The sequence below is a fragment of the Ictidomys tridecemlineatus genome, chromosome 1 (genome assembly GCF_052094955.1).
Source record: "Ictidomys tridecemlineatus isolate mIctTri1 chromosome 1, mIctTri1.hap1, whole genome shotgun sequence".
NCBI classification, from domain to species: Eukaryota; Metazoa; Chordata; class Mammalia; order Rodentia; family Sciuridae; genus Ictidomys; species Ictidomys tridecemlineatus.
In genome coordinates this window covers 253,818,879-253,837,615 of record NC_135477.1, presented here as the reverse complement: position 1 = coordinate 253,837,615, position 18,737 = coordinate 253,818,879, and the positions used below count along the sequence as shown (strand labels likewise).

At 38.3% G+C, this 18,737-nt stretch overlaps 1 protein-coding gene across 12 annotated transcripts in view; it reads right to left on the bottom strand.

Annotated features, from left to right (window-relative positions):
- Positions 1-18,737, bottom strand: part of Ctnnd2 (catenin delta 2) — an 849,641-nt gene that overhangs the window by 556,973 nt on the left and 273,931 nt on the right. The window lies entirely within an intron of this gene.

Below are 18,737 nucleotides of genomic sequence, written 5' to 3'. Positions count from 1 at the left end.
GTAATTTGAGGGTTCAATCCATCTTCTTTATTTGAAGGTCAGATAATTTCCTAAAAGAACTTAGGACTCTCAAAGTAGAGGAGGACAAGCCAGAGCAACATGAGACTAAAGCACCCTGGTCTTTGCACCATCTGCTGAAATCCCTGAGCTAGAACAATCTACCTTGCCTAGGTTGGTCTGTATGCTCTCCTTCCAAGCATAACTATCCTCCAGTGTGCTGGTCATGTTCCTGGTGGGGGAGATTCTTAAACACATCTGAAGTCTGATACTGCAAGACTCGGTCAATTTTCCTACTGTGCCTATTCTATTTCTGGAATTTGGGTTCATACCTTGTTTTATTTTGAGCAAATCTGTGGGTGAGAAATAAAGATAGCAATCATTCTTTAGGCCTGTATTCTTTTTTTTTTTTTTTTTGTGAACTCAACTTTCTACCATTTCTGTGCCTACTGTTGGCTTCATTTAATGGTTACTTTGTCTGTGTTGTGAGATATACCACCCCATATACACTTCTGCTCTCCTCTGATCTCTTCCCTCCCCCCTGCCTAAAAATGCTCGATGCCTAATGTCCCCATTGGCTTCTATTGGATCATAGAAGATTGTCCATTTCCCCCAAAGATTACCTTCAGCTTCCATGTTTCTTTCATCCACCCCATTTCTTGGCCATCCTGCCTATACATCCTGGTTCTTAGAAGCACCACTGCTAAGTGAGCCATATATAAAATGAGAGAATGAAAACTCATTGATATTTCACTTCAGGTACTAAGAGTCGATGGTTTTAGGGTTTCTGACAGTAGCTATGCTTGCAAGCATGTTGCAAAACGAAGCCTCAAATAAATCATGGTCCTTGCCATGGTCTAAACCTTTCCAGTGGATATTGTTCTGCCTCAGAAGGACTGTGGCTTCTGCATCCCATTTTCCCACTGTATAGGTGAGCTTTTGCTCCCTAGTGTCCCTCATTTGTACCCATCAAGGATTTGAACTCTCAAGTCATCCTGAGCCATCTTTTATCTCACATCAATTTTAATTCCCATTTCACATGAATGATTTGACTCCAGGGCCACACCTCTTGGCAATGTTAATTTCATCCCACTCAGACATGGAGCCAGCCAAGTCTGAAGGGAAGGTGGCAAAATGACAGGATAATAACAGGAAGCTTACAGCAAAGTGTCCACAAACCTGGGGAAGAGCACGCCATGATGTCAGAGGGAACAGAACTAATCAATGTCAGCCGTGAGCCCGCGCAGACCTGAGTGGCCAGTCAAAAACGACGGCCAAGAGCTGTCCACAGAAGTTTACAGAACTGACAGACTAATGTTTTAAACAACCACAGTGTCATTCTGGGTCACCTAGCAAGATGGCAGATGACAGGAATCAGCACTCTGCAGCAGAATCATAGGCACCTTTCCAGAACAGTTTCAATAAAATATAACAAAACACCCTTGACAGCCAACTCCCTCTGCCCCATCTGCTTCGCTCTGCCATTTTATCTCACCAAATGTCTTGCCAGCCAAATAAAGTCTGCTTACCAGTCCACGTAGTCCACCTCAAAGATGGGACTCTGGAAATTAAGGCCACATTTGTCAGTAATGCAAGGTGATGTCACATTCTATTAGGCTGGATGAGCAGTTTTGTAGTACTATTGTATTGGTGACTCTGAACTAGGTCAAAATCATCTCTAGAAACATTTCTACTGGTATATTCCTCAGAATTTCAAAATAAAAAACTTACAGGTAAGAGTGCTCTAAGATGTGCATTCTGACATTTTCTCCTGAGGATTTCTGCATCCATTCTAGCTCCGGTGTGACTGTTGTATTTAGGGCAATGGTAGATAATAAGAGCAGTCGGTATTTTCTGTATTCACCTACCAAGTACGCTGCTTTGCTCAGTGTTTTACATGTCTTTACCCAGTCATTACACAGACGAGCCCGATAAGGTAGGGATATTCTTTGAGATATTTCAATAGTAAAGATGCTATCTAGCTTCCTAAAGGTATGCCAGGACTGGTACTGCCAGCTATTGGTTCCGAACCCACAGCCCCAGAACTCCAGGACTACTTGCACTCACTGTCAACATGGACTTGTGGAGCCACCAACAGGGCAGCCAAAATAGCAGCATAAAATTCTTAAGCAGAAATACCTAAAGCTCATCATTTCATGTTCGTTTTTTAGTTTTACCCAACTGAGTGGAAATCAAATGCTAGCCTTATTTGGTATCATCACAGGAACAATGATATGTGTTGTAACATTGAAGTTCACAGTGCAATGGAAATATCTCCTTCTAATATTGGCCCTTAACATTTTTGGGGCGGGGGAGCCTCTAGAAAACTTAGGTATACCCAACATGCACAATGAAGAGATGGAAGAATCCCCTCCAACACTCTGCACCTTTTTTTTTTTTTTTCAAAATCCCTTCCTCTTCTCTATCCTTCTTCTTTCTGTTCTTCAAGTCTAGGGAAAATGCCTTTTCCTTTCAATTTTGCAGTGATGAATCACAACACAGCTTCAACTTATCACCATCTGTTCCATATGAGTACATTCCTCATACCTGGACTCCATCCATACCCATGGGGAGAATTGACCACCACAGTAATAACAATGCTTAATTGAATTCACCTAACTACATGTCTGTCTCCTCTCTCAATCACACGCAGCACCTCCATGGTAAGGACCTTGTTGTGTATTATGTCTTTCTTCTCACCTAGCATGGAATGTTCTCAGTGAATGAGGGATGGGTAATGTAGGCTCAACAAATAGTATTTGAATACATATTGAAATTATGAGTTACATTTATAATTTCAGTCACCGGTGCAGTAGTGTGCAATAGTACGTATGCACGGGGCAAGCTCACTAAACGTATCTGAGAAAATGTAGAAGATGAGATTTACTTTAGTGGTAAGTTTGAATGCCAAATCTCCATGATCTTTTTTCATGAACTGTTTGTTTGTGTTCTTTCTCATATCATTGATGACTTCTGTATAACTATGTTTCTTTGGGAATAATTCTACTCAACAGAAATATTTGAGAGATAACAAAAGAATGATGCTTATTCTTCCTTAGTTGACACTCTTCATTGGAACCAAGTTGCTAAATATTCACATCAGTGGGATAATGATGTAAATTCTCCAACCAAGGCATATGGTACAGGGACCATCGGCCCTTCACCTGACCTCCTACTCATATTTTACTTTTTGGCCTCTCCTGGCCGCTTGAGACAGACTCTTCTGCTGGATCCTGGGAGCTCTGGGGCTCCTGTTTCCTTCCCTGTTCTCATTCTCCTCTGTGGGTGTCTTTCTTAAGTGACGCTTCTTTTTGTGATTATTTTAACTTCTATTTTCCTATTCTTTCTCTGAATAATTGTGTGTTCATTTCCACAACTCAATGACTAGCTCTTGGTATTTATGCAATCACCCAATGACACCCATTCCCCAAAACCCAGAGTTCAAAATCAGTCAACCAGAACCCACAATGTTTCCCCATTTTTCTGTTTTCTTATCTCACTGAATGACTACATCATTTATCCAAGTCACTTAATCCACAAATTTCTCTATCATTTGTCACCTTCAGACATGCAAAACTGTCATGTCCAGTCTGTCACTGGCTGATCTATGAAGCACTACAGTCCTGGCACCAATGTCTCCTACCCAGACACAAGACCTCGGCATCTTGGAGTCCCCTCCTTGGTTCATAGATATTTTTCTCCAGGTAAAGGCCAAATTTCAGCTTTACAAAACAACAACTGTGATTATGTTCTCCAGCTATTTAGAATCTTCAGTGACTTCTTATTTCCTGAAGATAAAAATTATTAGAATTTAATCCTGTGATGACTCAACATTTTATAACAGTGAAAGAAATATTTCTTACCACACCATCAAAATTTGTCTCTTACATCTAGATATTAAATTGAGGGATTGAAGATGCTGAACAAATATTTTTGGGTATCCCCATTCCAATATATATTTGGTTTTTTTAAAAAACATATAGAGCTGGGGATATAGCTCAGTGGTAGATGGCTTGCTTAGGACGGGTGAGGTCCTGAGTTTGATCCCCAGCACTGCAAAACCAAAACCAAACCCCTCAAAACACAGGCTTTTGAATGCTTATGCTGTACTATTAATTTTAAATTACAGAAATAGCCTGTAACAATTAAATATTTTCATCATGTGTCCTTCTGAGACTTAGAACTGTTTCATAGTTTCTAACAATAGTTACAGGAAAGTTACTCCCATCTTCAAAGATATTCTTGTTTACTTGTCCACCAAGAAGCATCTGTAAAAATTTTCAGAGAGGGGAAAAGTGACTTGCTTTGACTTGGGAAAATACCCAGAGAGATTTGCTTTCTATGGACCTAGCCTCCAAAGTCCTCTGTCCAAACTGTGAAGTCCACATATTAAAAAATTTAACATAAATATAAAACTGACATTTTCAGATATAATTCCCCTGGCATCATTTACATGGTAGAATAATCCACTTTCAATCACTTACCCTCGTCTTGGTCTAAAATTCTCTAATGAGTTTGAATATTTTGTTTTCTAGTTTTATTTTTTTAGTTATTATTTTTAGATGTACATGAGAGTAGAATGCATTTTGACATATTATACCTACATGGAGTATAATTATTTTAATTAGGGTCCCATTCTTGTGGTTGAAACAACGTGATTACACTGGTTGCTTATTCATATATGAATATAGGAAAGTTGTGTCCGATTCATTCTACTGTCTGATTCCAATCCCCCATCCCTTCTCTTCATTCCCCTTTGTTTAATCCAATGAACTTCTTTTCCCCACCTGCCTTATATCTGTATATGAGACAGAATATTCAGCTTTGGTCTTTTGGGATTGGCTTATTTCACTTAGCATGATAGTCTCTAGTTCCAACCATTATGGACAAATTCCATGATTTCATTCTTCTTTATGGCTGAGTAATATTCCATTGTGTATATGTACCACAGTTTCTTTATCCATTCATCTGTTAAAGGGTATATATGTTGGTTCTGTTAGCTCCAAAACAGACATGAAGACCAATGGAACAGAATAGAAGACACAGAGAAAAACCCACATAAATACAGTTATCTCATACTAGACAAAGGCACCATAAACATACACTGGAGAAAAGATAGCCTCTTCAACAAATGGTACCGGGAAAACTGGAAATCCATATGTAGCACAGTGAAATTGAACCCCTGTGTCTCACCCTGCACAAAACTCAACTCAAATGGATCAAGGACCTAGAATTAGACCAGAGAACCTGCACAGACTAGAAGAAATGTAGGCCCAACTCTCCATCATGTCAGCTTAGCAACTGACAAGACTCTTAAAGCACAAAAAGTAAAATCAAGAATCACTAAATGAGATGGTATCAAACTAAAAAACTTCTGACAGCAAAAGAAACAATCAAGAATGTGAAGAGACAGTCAACAGAACAGGAGAAAATCTGTTACCTACACCTCAGAGCATTAATGTCCAGTACATATATAAAAAAAAAAAAAAAAAAACTAGCACCACAAAAACAAATTACCCAATCAATAAACAGGCAAAGGAACTGAACAAGCACTTCACAGAAGAAAACAAATTGTCAAAAAATATATGAAAAATGTTCAACATGCCCTTCAGTAGATGAATGGATTAAAAAATAAATAAAATCATGGCATTTGCAGGTAAATGGATGGTGTTGGAGAAGATAATGCTAAGTGAAGTTAGCCAATCCCCAAAACAAATGCTGAATGTTTTCTCTGATACAAGGAGGCTGACTCATTGTGGGGTAGGGACTGGGAGCATGGGAGGAATAGAGGAACTCTAGATAGGGCAGAGGGGTGGGAGGGGAAGAGAGGGGGCAGGGGGTTAGCAAGGATGGTGGAATGTGATGGACATCATTATCCAAAGTACATGTATGAAGACACATACTTTACATACAAACAGAGATATGAAAAACTGTGTTCTATATGTGTAATAATTGTGATGTGTTCCGTTGTCATATATTTAAAAAATATACAAGAAAAGATATGATGAATTGTGGTATAAAGGTATATTAAGAATTGTAATGCAAAATATAATAATAATAATGATAATAATAAAGCTCATGTATAATGGCATAATTTGGCATGAACATACTTTATATACAGAGTACAAAAAATTGTGCTGTGAATGGATAATTATAATTGTAATGCATTCCACTAATGTCATGTATGTAGCAAATAAATTTAAAAAACCCAAGTATCTGACAATCACCTTCACATAGTTTTTCCAAAGACATAGTGCAATGGCCAAGTATTCAACAGAAGGCCAAGTGCACAGTAAGTGCTTAATAAGTATTAATTTTATTTTACCTATATTTATAGTTTACATGGGAGAGATAGAGATGGAATGGGTTTCTGTTATAATGTATAATTCAGCTTGACCTATTAATTAATAAATTATTTCATTTATTCAGCAAAAATAAAATGTTCAACATCTCTAGCAATTAGAGAAATGTAAATTAAAACCACACTGGGATTCTATCTCACTCCAGTCAGAAAGGTAGTTATCAAGAAGAGATGCCACTATAAATGTGGCTGAGGATGTAGGGGAAAGGAACACTCATACACTGATGCTGGGACTGCAGATTGGGACAACCACTATGGAAGGCAGTAAGGAGATTCCTCATAAGACTAGGAGTGCAACCACCATTTGACCAGTCATCTCACTCCTAGGTCTATACCCAAAGGACTTGAGATCAACATACTACAGTGACTCAGCCACATCAATGTTTATAGCAGCTCAATTCATAATAGCTAAGTCATGGAAGCAGTCTAGTGAGTTTTGTTGGCAGCTCTTTGAGAGATAAGCATCTATTAGTATTTTTTTTTTTTTTTTGAGTAAGAAATATCGTAAGTCTTCTTAGTGGCTCCAGCAATTCTTAGAGAATCCTCTCCTTTGATCACTGGAACCAAAATCTGTCTCCATCAAAGTGAGGCTATTGCTAGTGAATTTCTCTTTGATGCCACAGCATCAGAGTTATTTGTTACATAAGTGAAATGGCAAAAAAAGCACCACCTTCTCACCACCTGTGGCTGGGGGTGCAGTGTTGAGCCTTTCAGGCTTGATTCCCTGGCAGCAAACCACAAATTCGAGTCATCTCGGGGTTATTATCATGTTTTATTCCAAGGCCACAATGACATCACCTTTTTAACTGAAATCTCTAGGATCTACCACATATTAAATGCCAAATAAATATTTCCTAAATAAACAAAGCAACAGTTGGGAAACAGACACTTATGTGCAAAGTATTCTGCAAGGTGAAGAGTGGTTCAGGTTGGGAAGAAGGAGGTAGAAAATTAATGTGGGTAGAGAACCTACTGAGAGTTTTAAGTCCAGTAAAAGGGTTGAAAGCTACACCGACTCGTTAGAATATAAACTATTAACATGTGGACTCTAATCAGAGATGACTGCTTTGTAGGGAAGGTGGAAGGGGAGAAGGAAGGAAGGTCTCCTACAGAGGGGCATTTGACATGGACAAGAAGGAATTACAGGTGACCCTGAGAAAGGATGGAGGAAAAACATTACCTACCAGTGGAAAAAAGAGCACAGCTAACACAAAGAATGGGCAAATGGTGTGCACGTGTGGACGTGTTTCAGAAAGTACTTTGAGTTCAGTTTAATTTGAGTGAAGGGCCAGGCTGAGTATCAGGCAAATTAGATTAGAAGTCTGACTTAAGTATTCAACAATGGTCCTGATTTTCCTCTCTATTGAGTGTGATACGCCATTTCACCTACTTCCTAGGAAAACGTACTGAACTCATTTGAATCATTGACAGTAACATAGCTAATAAAATTTAACCATTTTTGACCTCTCAGGATAGACAGAGGAAACACAGATCTTTTACTATATTGCCCTGCTAGGAGATTAGTTTGCCTGTACCTAAATGTCCTTGTCAATACTGAGAGTTTTCATAATTAGATGGACACAATGACATCCTCTGGGATTGTGGACACAAAAAAACTACTATAGCTCTTGCAGCCTATGAAATCATCTTATTTTCTTCTGCTTCATTTACATTGTCAACAATTCTTTCCATTCACTGTGCATAGGTTTCAGAACCCCTTTCCTTCATTGTCTCCATAATTGACTTTGTGATTGTCACCTCTACTGTTGGACTATTAGAAGCCAGAAGTTACCACAGAGCTGACTGGCATCAAGTAAGAGGGGGTTACTATTTCAACTGTCCCCAGATACACTGGTAAAATAGTTTTACTATTTGTATGATAAGAGCTATGTTTGTAATCTGCTTCAGCTTCAGGATGACCCAGCAAAGGTTTTAGAACATGAAATACAGTCAATTTGCATAAAGAAGAGTGAACTGGTAATCAAAGGGGCTAAGTAAATAATTTAAGATTACTCAGTGGTCTAGCAGGAAAAAAATAAAAATAAAAACAGTGACAACCAGCCCAGAGGCCTTTCTATTCTTGAGAAGATATTTAACATGCATATACAGGTCAACTTTTGTTACATTTGCAAAATATACCCCCTCACACACACTGCTTAGGGAATAACAATTAAAACATGAACATTCTTATATTAATGTGTTTAAATCCACATGGGACAATGGAATCTGATTTGTTGTTCATTTCTTAATAATAAGTTGCTTTCAATTAAAAAAATTCACTATAGTAATGCAGCTTCATGATATAAACATTTCAGGAGGATCTGTTCTCAGAGCAACTTCAAAAGACTGCATTTAAAACTCTTCAAGCTGTGAAGGTTTCTATGCCTTTTCCCTCTTTTTTTTTTTAAGTTTTTGAAGTTCCTCTTCTGGGAATAAATTAAGCACCCTCCTAATGAGATACACACCCATATTTGCTTCCTGATAATCAAACAAGATCTTCTAGGAATGTAATGTTGATAAGATATACCACTGTTTGAATAGTTTATTTTGAAGCAAAATGAACTGTGACCAACAGATCACTTCCACGTCTCCCCAATATGTGGAAGTATCTTAATGGATGTGCATTATCAAGTTTGCAGGCTTATTTTCAGTCATAAAGAATAGTGTACCAGATGTTCCTGGTACACTGAATTTGTCACATTGTAGACACGCTAATATCATTACGTGAGACCACAGGGGGAAAAATAAAAGATTCACATTTAATCCATATTAACTGCCAGGAGACCCATCAAAGCATCGAGGCAGTTGGGCTAGCTCATGATACAGCAGCTTCTAGCAAATTAGCAGCCCATAACAACTTAGTTATAACGAGCTGCAAGATCTTACACCATAAGCTCAACTCCATTAGAGTGAATTCAAGTACATGAAATCATGTACAAAGTATAACCTTAGCATCTGTCTATGCTTAGCCAATATTTTGTTTATGCCTTTTCAGGAACAGCCAAATTATCTTTGGGTCCCCTGAAACCACAGAGTGAAATTTCCATCAACTGCAGTGTTACCTGATGGAAAGGGCAGGGCTGATAAGCATTAGCCTCCCTGGCTGCAGAAGAGGGCAGGCAAGCTGCTCAGGATTCTAGCAGCTGCTTCCTACATATTAGGCCAAGTTTCTCCAAACAATTTTTCCCCTTGCTATTCAAGTGGGGAAGGCAAGTCAGAAATTAAATAATCAACAAGATGAGGTATCTAGTAAATACTGTAGAACTCGCATTTATTCAGATCAAGTACCTTACACTCCCTCACTCAGCCTGGAGAACCTTTGTATACTAATAAACTTTAGCTACTTTTTTTTTTCTTCATAGAGCAATGTCCTCTGTTTCCTTTTCCAAAGTGGAGTGAATACTCTTGAGAGACTCGGGAAACAGTATCCTTGCTATTACAACTTCTTTCTGTTTTAAAGATGAGGAAGCAGAGGAGCAATATATCCATGGCCAAGCAGTTGCTGAGTGGGGAAATAGAATCCATGAATCCAGAAAATGTATAACTTCCATGGAATGTTGTGTATAGGACAAATAAATAATAACGTACATAAGTTCTCCAACTTTCCTATCCCTTTTCTGTCTTAAACAGAAGGTACACAGGAACGTCTCAGTGTTTTCAAAATTCACAACTTACTTTCGGGAACCTCAGTATGCAGAAAACATTATAATGAACTTTTGAGTATTTTACCGAATGATAAACTTCATCTAGTTCTAATAAATCGAGACACGGTATCTTAAAAGTCTCAGAGAATTTTATACATGGGGATGGGGTCTAGCAGGTCATTTAGTCCATCCTCCTCCTTCATGAGGAAGCCTCTTGGGCAGTCCCTGAGTGACAGTTACCAGGAAGCAGCTCTAACTCAGATGCCCAGCATTCCACTGAGCATCAAAGTCTCTCTCTGCCTTCTTAGAAACCTCTAGTAATTGATTGACTTCTCTTCTAGTTTGTCATTTGATTTCCCCAAAGTATTGCACTGACTTTTTCATGAATAGCAACGACTACCCTCTATTTGAAAACCACGTCTCTTCTATGATTTAGACAGGAGCACTTCAGGAAGACCTCATCCTGTTTTAGAGGTCACCTGATTCTGGTAACAGCTCTCCACTATCTCTTTCCATTGCTGAGGCCTGTTCCCCTGTATTTGTAACACCCAACCCTCCGTGTGGTATTCTAAATACAGTCTTCAAAGTTTCAGAGTACTTAAGAGCCATGACTTGTCTTGGAACTTTGATACTGAACTTACAATCATGTAGCCCATGTTTAGATAAGCTTTCTTAATCTTGCCCAGTAGTTGCCTTGTATTAAATCTGAACTTGACTCAACTTCAATTTTTTTTTTTTTTTTTGAGCTGTTGCCAAACTACACTTCCTTCCCTACACTATCCACTTCGGGCAGTTGATACCTTTGGGCCGACAGGCAAAGCTGGACATGTAGTCCCCATTTCTGTTTTTGTTTTTGTTTCATATTTTCAACAATATATATTTTTAAAAACTAATTCAGTTTCCATGATATGCATATTTTCTTGTTGTGTTCTATAAGTTCATTTTGAAGACATGAATCCAATTTTTGATTATAGTTTGGAGTAGAAAGCACAGCGTTAAATGCTACTTCAAACTGTTTTTCAAGTTGATATTGATTCAGTAAACAGGGTATCCAGTGGGATATGTGAGCACACGCCTGGTATTTGTTCTCAGCATACAAACACCAGATCTGACTTGGGATGTTCTCTAGCACCTGCATGGAGTGCACCAAGGAATCAGCATTGTCTTTCTAGCTTCCTGTCTACACAAATATGGGGGTTATGTGTTCGTTTGCAGATGATAGCCAATCCCTCACCATATGATCCTCTTCAGTGACCCCAACTCCATCTATAATCAAGACAGAGGGTCTTACCAGGATGTATAGCTAAGCCTCATACATTACCTATCTCTCCTATCAAGTTTTGAATTGAATTGTTTATGCCCCTGGAGTTTGCTGAATTGTGCACCTGTGAGTTGGGGGGCGGCAGTCCCTTTGAAATAGAGAGCACAAGACAATACTGTGGGGTGTAGAGAGTAAAGATTTGAACTCACAGTTTAATGTACTCTCATTTTTTAAACACTGGATTTTGAAAATTCAAACAAATTTTGATATAGTGGTAAATTTATATTATGTAGAAATAAATACAAATATAGGAAATGATTTTGCTCACAATATTCCATCGGGAGTGGAGACTTCTGGAGGAGAGACTCCCAGGCTGGTCCACGACTCAGTGAGAGCCCACCTCAGTCTATCTTCCTGCGCCACAACTTAGGGTATACCCCTAACTCCACACTGGGAAGCTCTTGAGAGACAATAAAGTCCTCTTCATTTATAAGGGATCATAGAGATGAAGCATTTAATTCTGCAGTTATGGGAACTGAGGTGGGGAGGGGAAAAGTAAATAGACTGAGCAGCTTTAATGCCCACTGGGGACAGAACCAGGATAAAGAAAATAAAGTGAAGTTCATACCAGCACTGGACCTGTCACTGCCCTCTCTCAAAATAGCCCAGTAAGAAAAGAAACAAACAAACAACCAAAAGCCTAAAACAAAAAGAAAGGAAACAGAAGGAATTGGCAGTAGTAGTAGTCAATGAACTAAATATATATGTCTACGTCTTTTGGTACCAGACTTACGCTGATGGATTTTCTGGTGAGAGCATCAGGTAGGGGTAGTTAAAGTGCTGGTGAACTTGGCCAAAGCCAGCGGCTTGCTTCATGCAGAGCTGCCACTGAATTTGAAAGCTCTGTGGAATCTGCCTTGGAAATGGTGAATATTCTCACTGTCCTAAAATGGATGACATAGTATCAAAAACTAAAAGTGTACACTATAGGAGCAACCACTCCCAACCTTGGTCCAATAGAGTGTGCTAGAGATGGAAAAGAACAGATGTAGACATGTTGTACATCACATTGTGCTGTTCCATAATGATGAGTGTGTCACTATTTTTATTGTGAAAAAAATATATATATATCGAACACACACATATTTCCTAAAATTCATACCACTGGATTGCCCAGGGGCCAGCACATAAAACCAAGCCTCTGGCCCTCATTCCCAACTGTTTCTACCAACCCACAGCATTTCATACCTGGTTACAGACACTATATTCCATACCTAGTTAAATACACTAAGAATCTTGTCTCCAGTGAACACTCACACAATCTCAAATTTCTTGTACTTTGTTACCTATAAACAACGTTGTTAGACATAAGTGATGGTGAAAGACTCATCTGGTCTCCCTGGGATGATATAGCCTGTCCGTAACCATGAGGCTCTGAGCTCCTGGGTTGCTTTCTCTTAGACAGGAAGAGGGAGTGACAGGAATCATCACCGACTTGTCTCCACATCCCCCCTGGAACAGCAGGACGAGGTCTTCTCTTTATTCCTAGCTTTTAGAACAGCAGCTAGCAAACAGGAGAAGTTGAGTAAGATGAACAATACCTATCATATGCCACGAAAGTAAAAATATTCTTCTGAGAAGTTTTGAAGATATGAAGCATCCATTGAGTTGACGAATAAAGTGAAAATGAGAAACGAGACAGCAAATGAGAAATAAGTAACATAACAGCTGTGAAAGCAGAAAGGAGAGGAGGAGGAAGTGGACAGAGATATAAGGAGGACAACTGAAGATCCAGCCTTGAGTCAGCAGAGAAGGAAAAACACGGGGAGGGAGGGTGGGAGAAAAAGGGGGATGGAGACCGACTTCAAATGATATGCATGTAGATTTTGTCAAAATGAACCCAATGACTATGCATGATTAGAATGCTCTTAAAAACACACCTTGGGGACAAAAATAACAAAAGTCCTGTTTTAGCAAAGAATCTTGATGAATAGTGTATACCAGTTTATTGTACCATGACTGTAAATTCAAAATTATACCAAATTATAAAATTTTGAAAAAAAAAGGAATGCCTCTTTTTAAAAGTTCAAACAACAACAGCTAAAAACAAACAAAAACCACTGTGATCAAAGTTAAAAACAAAAGATTCAGCCTTGAAGAGCATGGCTAGCACAAATCTTCTTAGCATGGAGTGGCCCATTCTAGTGAGCTCCTCTTAGCCGGCTGCCTGTCTTCAGGCTCTATCCTGCCCCTGTCTCCATACAGAAATCTCTGAAATCATCCTTCAAAGTGTCTCTCCACCTCCCTCACAGTCAGGTGGTTTTGCAACACTACTAGAATGGCACATGTCCAGCCGCAGCCCTGGACATTGTCACAAAGCTCCACTTACAAGAGTGGCCTTGGAGATCCTGATGTGGGTAGGTTCCATATCACCCATCACCAATCCCTGGGTTCTAGGCCTGGTGGGATTCCAAAAAAAAAAAAAAAAAAAATAAGCAGATCCAGAGATCAAGTGTTTGCAGGACAAGGGAAAGGGACCTGTGCACCTAAGTAGAGGTGAGCAGTAGAGTGAGGGACAGACAATGAGCAGGAAGTCTATGAGCAGGCAAAGGCCCCTGAGGGGCTGCTTAAACCTAAGGGAAATGGTTCTATTGACCAGTGACACTGTACAGAAGGCTGAAGCATGGTGAGCATCACGCTTGTGCACACCTGAGTTCAAACTCTTGTGCAAATTTATATCTATGATCTTGGAAATATCATGCAATGACATCATATTTCAGTGTCTCATATCTATAATACAGAAATCATATCTAAGCCATTGGATCTTTCATAGGATTTAATTAGATATCACATGTAATCAGAATGACACAAGGCATGCTCAATAATTTTATCAATTATTATTTCAGACTAGTGACAAAATCAAAGGGGGGGTTCAGGTTTATACATTTTTAAATAAAGAAATAATTTTTTTTGTTTTAATTTTATAGAGCCAGAGATAAGTTCCTAAATTTTAAAAAATGCATGGCATTTGGCCAATATATGGGCACTATTTTTGAGAAATGCATATCCAAATATACGTGAGTTGGCAATTTCATGTCAGGAGCAGGACAGCACTGGGAGGCTGGGTCAGTGCCAGCTACCACACTGCAGAAGAGCCTCCGGGTGGCAGGGCCAAATGGGCAGGCCACCAAAGGGCCTGTGTATCCCAAGACACAGTCCTGCTGTTGACTCCAAGTCCTCCCCTTTAATTCTTTTCCATCTCCACCACTGTATTTAAGGCTTCCAGTTTTGGGCACAAGTACCTCATGGTAATAATATACGCAGTTGATTCTAACCTCAGTCACTAAACTTAAGTACATTCAACGTTTCAATGCTGAATACAGTGTCTCTTGAAGAAACTCTATTAATGCTGATGAAAATTACCAGAAATTGGTCCAGAAGAGCACGAGGCTTTGCAATGGGGTGGAGCAGATGAAATTTCATGGAGAAGGAGCATGTGACGAATGTGGGGACCACGCAAGGAATCACCATGTTCAGGGTGGCTCTCCCTTCAGGAACAAGTACACCAGCAGCACAGGTGAAAACAGCACCTGAGGCTTCCAGGGTGAAGATGGCTCATAGTCAACCGTGTGCTTTGTCCCCCAAACAGACAGAGGACCTAGATTTAAAATTATTGTTTCTTCTTTAAAAAGGGGCTAGATCATTGGAAACTACACTCTAGTTCAATATTTTTATTCCAAAGAAGGTAACTCTTTTTATCTCTGAAAATCATTTGCAACCTGGTGAAGGGCACATGTAATTAGCCACAATACAGGGTTTATTAAATTTCTAGTGCTTGCAGAGAATATTTTAAAAATTACATGGGCTGAGTCTAATTAAATATGTCAAAAGTAGTATGAACTCAATGGGTTAGAAGCAGGTGGTCTGATCCACAAAAAAAAAAATACACCCATTGTTATGCTTTATAGGTAAGCACCGGCAGCAGATCTGGGTGAAGAAAATCAATTAGTGGGGCTGGCTTTGTGGCTCAGTGGCAGAGCACTTGCCTACCATGTGTGAGGCACTGGGTTTGATTCTCAGCACTGCATATAAATAAATACATAAAATAAAGGTTCATTAACATCAAAAAAAAAGAACTAAAACAAAACCAGATAGTATCACAAACAGGACTAATATTGAACAGTAATTCTTAGTCTCTTAAGAATTGTTTTTGTTGTTTGGTTTTGGCATTTTGAGCAGATAAACAGAATTGCTGGCTGAATATGTTCACATAAATAACAGAGGCGTTGAATTATTTTTCTCATGTTAATGGAGGTTTTAAAAATGATTCACTATCTCAGAGATTATATAGACTTCTTTTTGTTCTCTTTTAATACTTTGGAGAATGTACAGGTGAGCCACAGAAACTTAGAAAGGGCAGCCGTGATATTAGAGCATCAGCCATGCTTTTTATGGTGAGGAAAAGAGAAGCCAAAGGCTTTCTGACAGGTACAAGATGGACCACGATTATGGGTGTTTTCACTAAGTGTCCCCTGATGTCCCTTAACATCCATGAGAAATCCTCAGCTCCCCCTCCCTCCACCATGACACAGAAGACCTGGCTAAGAGCCTGGGTATATAGGGACTGTACATTCACTATGGTAAATGGTCACTCTAAATTAATCAGGTGACGTCAGAGCAGAGAAAAAATGAAGGAGTGACGCACATGCATCTCCGGGCTAGGGACTGCGGGAGAAAAACAGAAGGTAGGACGGTGTGGCTCAAGCAAAAGTAAACAGCAAAGCCAAAGCCAAGGGCGGAGAGCATGTTCCAGGGAAGGCAAGGGGTTGCCCAGGCTTGAGCAGACAGCCGGGGAAGACTCTCAGGAGAGGTGGGAGAGGACCAGGGAGCTGGGGACCCATCACGGAGGCCCTGATTGGCCATAGAAGGATTTTGACTTTCATTCTGTTTAGAGTTAGTTACATGATTGTGTCTGCATTTTTGTAGGATTTCTTTGGCTACTATCATTAAATAATCTTTAGAGTCATGGTTATTTTGTGCAAATAACTTCTTAATCTCTGATACGGAGGAAGAATGAAATACCCTGAAATGCACGGTCTACACTCTCCCACTCCTCTTCACCTCTCCTTGGCCACGCTACTACTAGTGCAATTATTTTACTACATCACAGTCACTAATTCACACATCTGGATCCCTGCCAGACTGCCGAGTTCCTGAGCTCTCCTGGAAACAACTCTTTTCATTTTTTGCACACAGAGTATCATATCATGTTTAACACATAGGAGAGAATCCCAAATATTTGTTGAATACAAGGTGTTGCAAAATACAATTATAAACAACCTACAAACAGAATTCTAAGTCAGAATTCATGTGCTAATAAGCATCTTGGAGAAACACAACATAAACACATCCTTATTCATAAGCCATTCCAAGCAGAACATTTCGTCAAACTTATTAGTTGGGATTCTGCAACTCAGCAGACTTGGACCATTCGGATCAAACCTCATATTGCCCGGACAAATGCATTTTTTTTTTTAAACAATTGAAACTATTTTTCTCTCGTTCTTGATTTTGTGAATAACACATAGAAGTCAAATAGCCTAGAAAGCATTTTGCAACTTGGCATTTGGAAATCTTCAAAATATATATTTTTTTTATTCACGTTGTTTGACTCTTTGCTTATGTTTTAAGATGCTATCTATGAAGATGGAATTGCAGAATGAAAATGGCCAAATTATGCTGTGTGCATTATGAACATACCACAGTGAATTCTGCCTTTATGTTTATCTATAAAGCATCAGTATAAAAAACTATGAATAAATATAAGGAAGATCAGTAAACTAGAAGAAGAGGAACAGAGGGGGGGAGAGGAAGGAGGGAAAAAAAACAAGTGCTAAAGGCTCCAGTGTAACAAATTATATTCCATGCACATATGATCATGTCAAAATTAGCTCCAATAGAATGTATAACTACAAAGCACTAATATAAACACTTTTAAAAAATAACTGTTTACAATATTTTCAGGTATATCCAATTAATATAAAATCCTTAATTAAACAAAATTAAAAATAGAATTTTCATCTTACATAGAATAGTTGTATTTTGCGACATGGGGAAATAGTGTATCAAGCCATTTAATTAGTTAAAAATTTTAAAAACTCTTATTTGAATCACAATAATATATTGTGTCATACAGTGTGGAGATTTAATGCCACTTAATTATATTTCACAGATATTACAAAAAGTATGAATGCCTAGATACTATATACCTAAAGTGAAGTTTCATAGTCATTTACTCTTATATTTAGATAATATTAAATAATAGTCTATGTGGAAAATACTTCCAAAGATTCAAGTTTTCTTAAATCACTATTCGCAATCTATACCATTAATATTTATTGACATTTACTAGAAATAAAAGATTTCTTAGCCTTAATATGCATGACTAACATAATTTTTTAACTTTTAATTAATTTAAATGAAATATTTAGTAAGAGATAATGGTAGAGTCCATGCAAGCTTTCCTATTTAAAAAACACACCCAGACTAGGCAATGAAAATATTAAAACACATAAAAATTTATTTCTGAGAAAAAATAAAGCACTTTTGGGCTGGGGTTATGGCTCAGTGGTAGCAAACTAGTCTGGCATGTATGTGTGAGGCACTCAGTACCACATAAAAATAAAACAAAAATAAAGTATTGTGTTCATCTACAATTTTAAAATACTTTAAAAATAAAGCATTCTTAATATAACATGGTAATCTTTTTTTTAAAAAAAATGTGGTCATTCTTTGTACTTACATCTGAGTTCCAAAAGTACTTCAAATTTCAAATATTAATCAAGTAGAAGTTGAATCTTGTGATTTTCGTACTTCAGTTGAAAATAATTGTCACTATTATTAGTCATTTCAAAATTTTAAAGGTAAAGATCTAGAGATTTTCAAAGTATTCCATTTTATTTTACTCACAATTATACAATGCACAACTATGTTGCAGATATGAGATGATCTAACGTACAATTCCCATAAACAGACTTTCATCTTGATTAAACTCTAGTTTCCTCCATCAACTCGTTTCTTTGATCTGTTCACAAACACTCTCTAAACTACAGTGGCAGCGCCAGTGCAATCTATGGAGACAATCAATCTTGGTCAATGATTCTCTCCATGAGTTACCTGAATAAATGCAATCTGGAAACACATGAATAGAAAAGGTTTTCTGTAATTACGGGATATGTGTACTGCCTTCACACCTGTACCGTTTAGAATGATCAAAACATGTAATTATCATATTCTAGCTGCAATACAAATCTCATCACTGAGAACCAAATAATCTCAAAGAAAGGCAATGCAACACAACAAGTCAGCTGTCTAATATATTGGATTTTACAGTTACTTAGTGACACTAGTAGGGTGAGGCTAGTGCCTTATTCTCTAGAAATGATTTCCTTCTGGGCGGGATATTCATTTAACT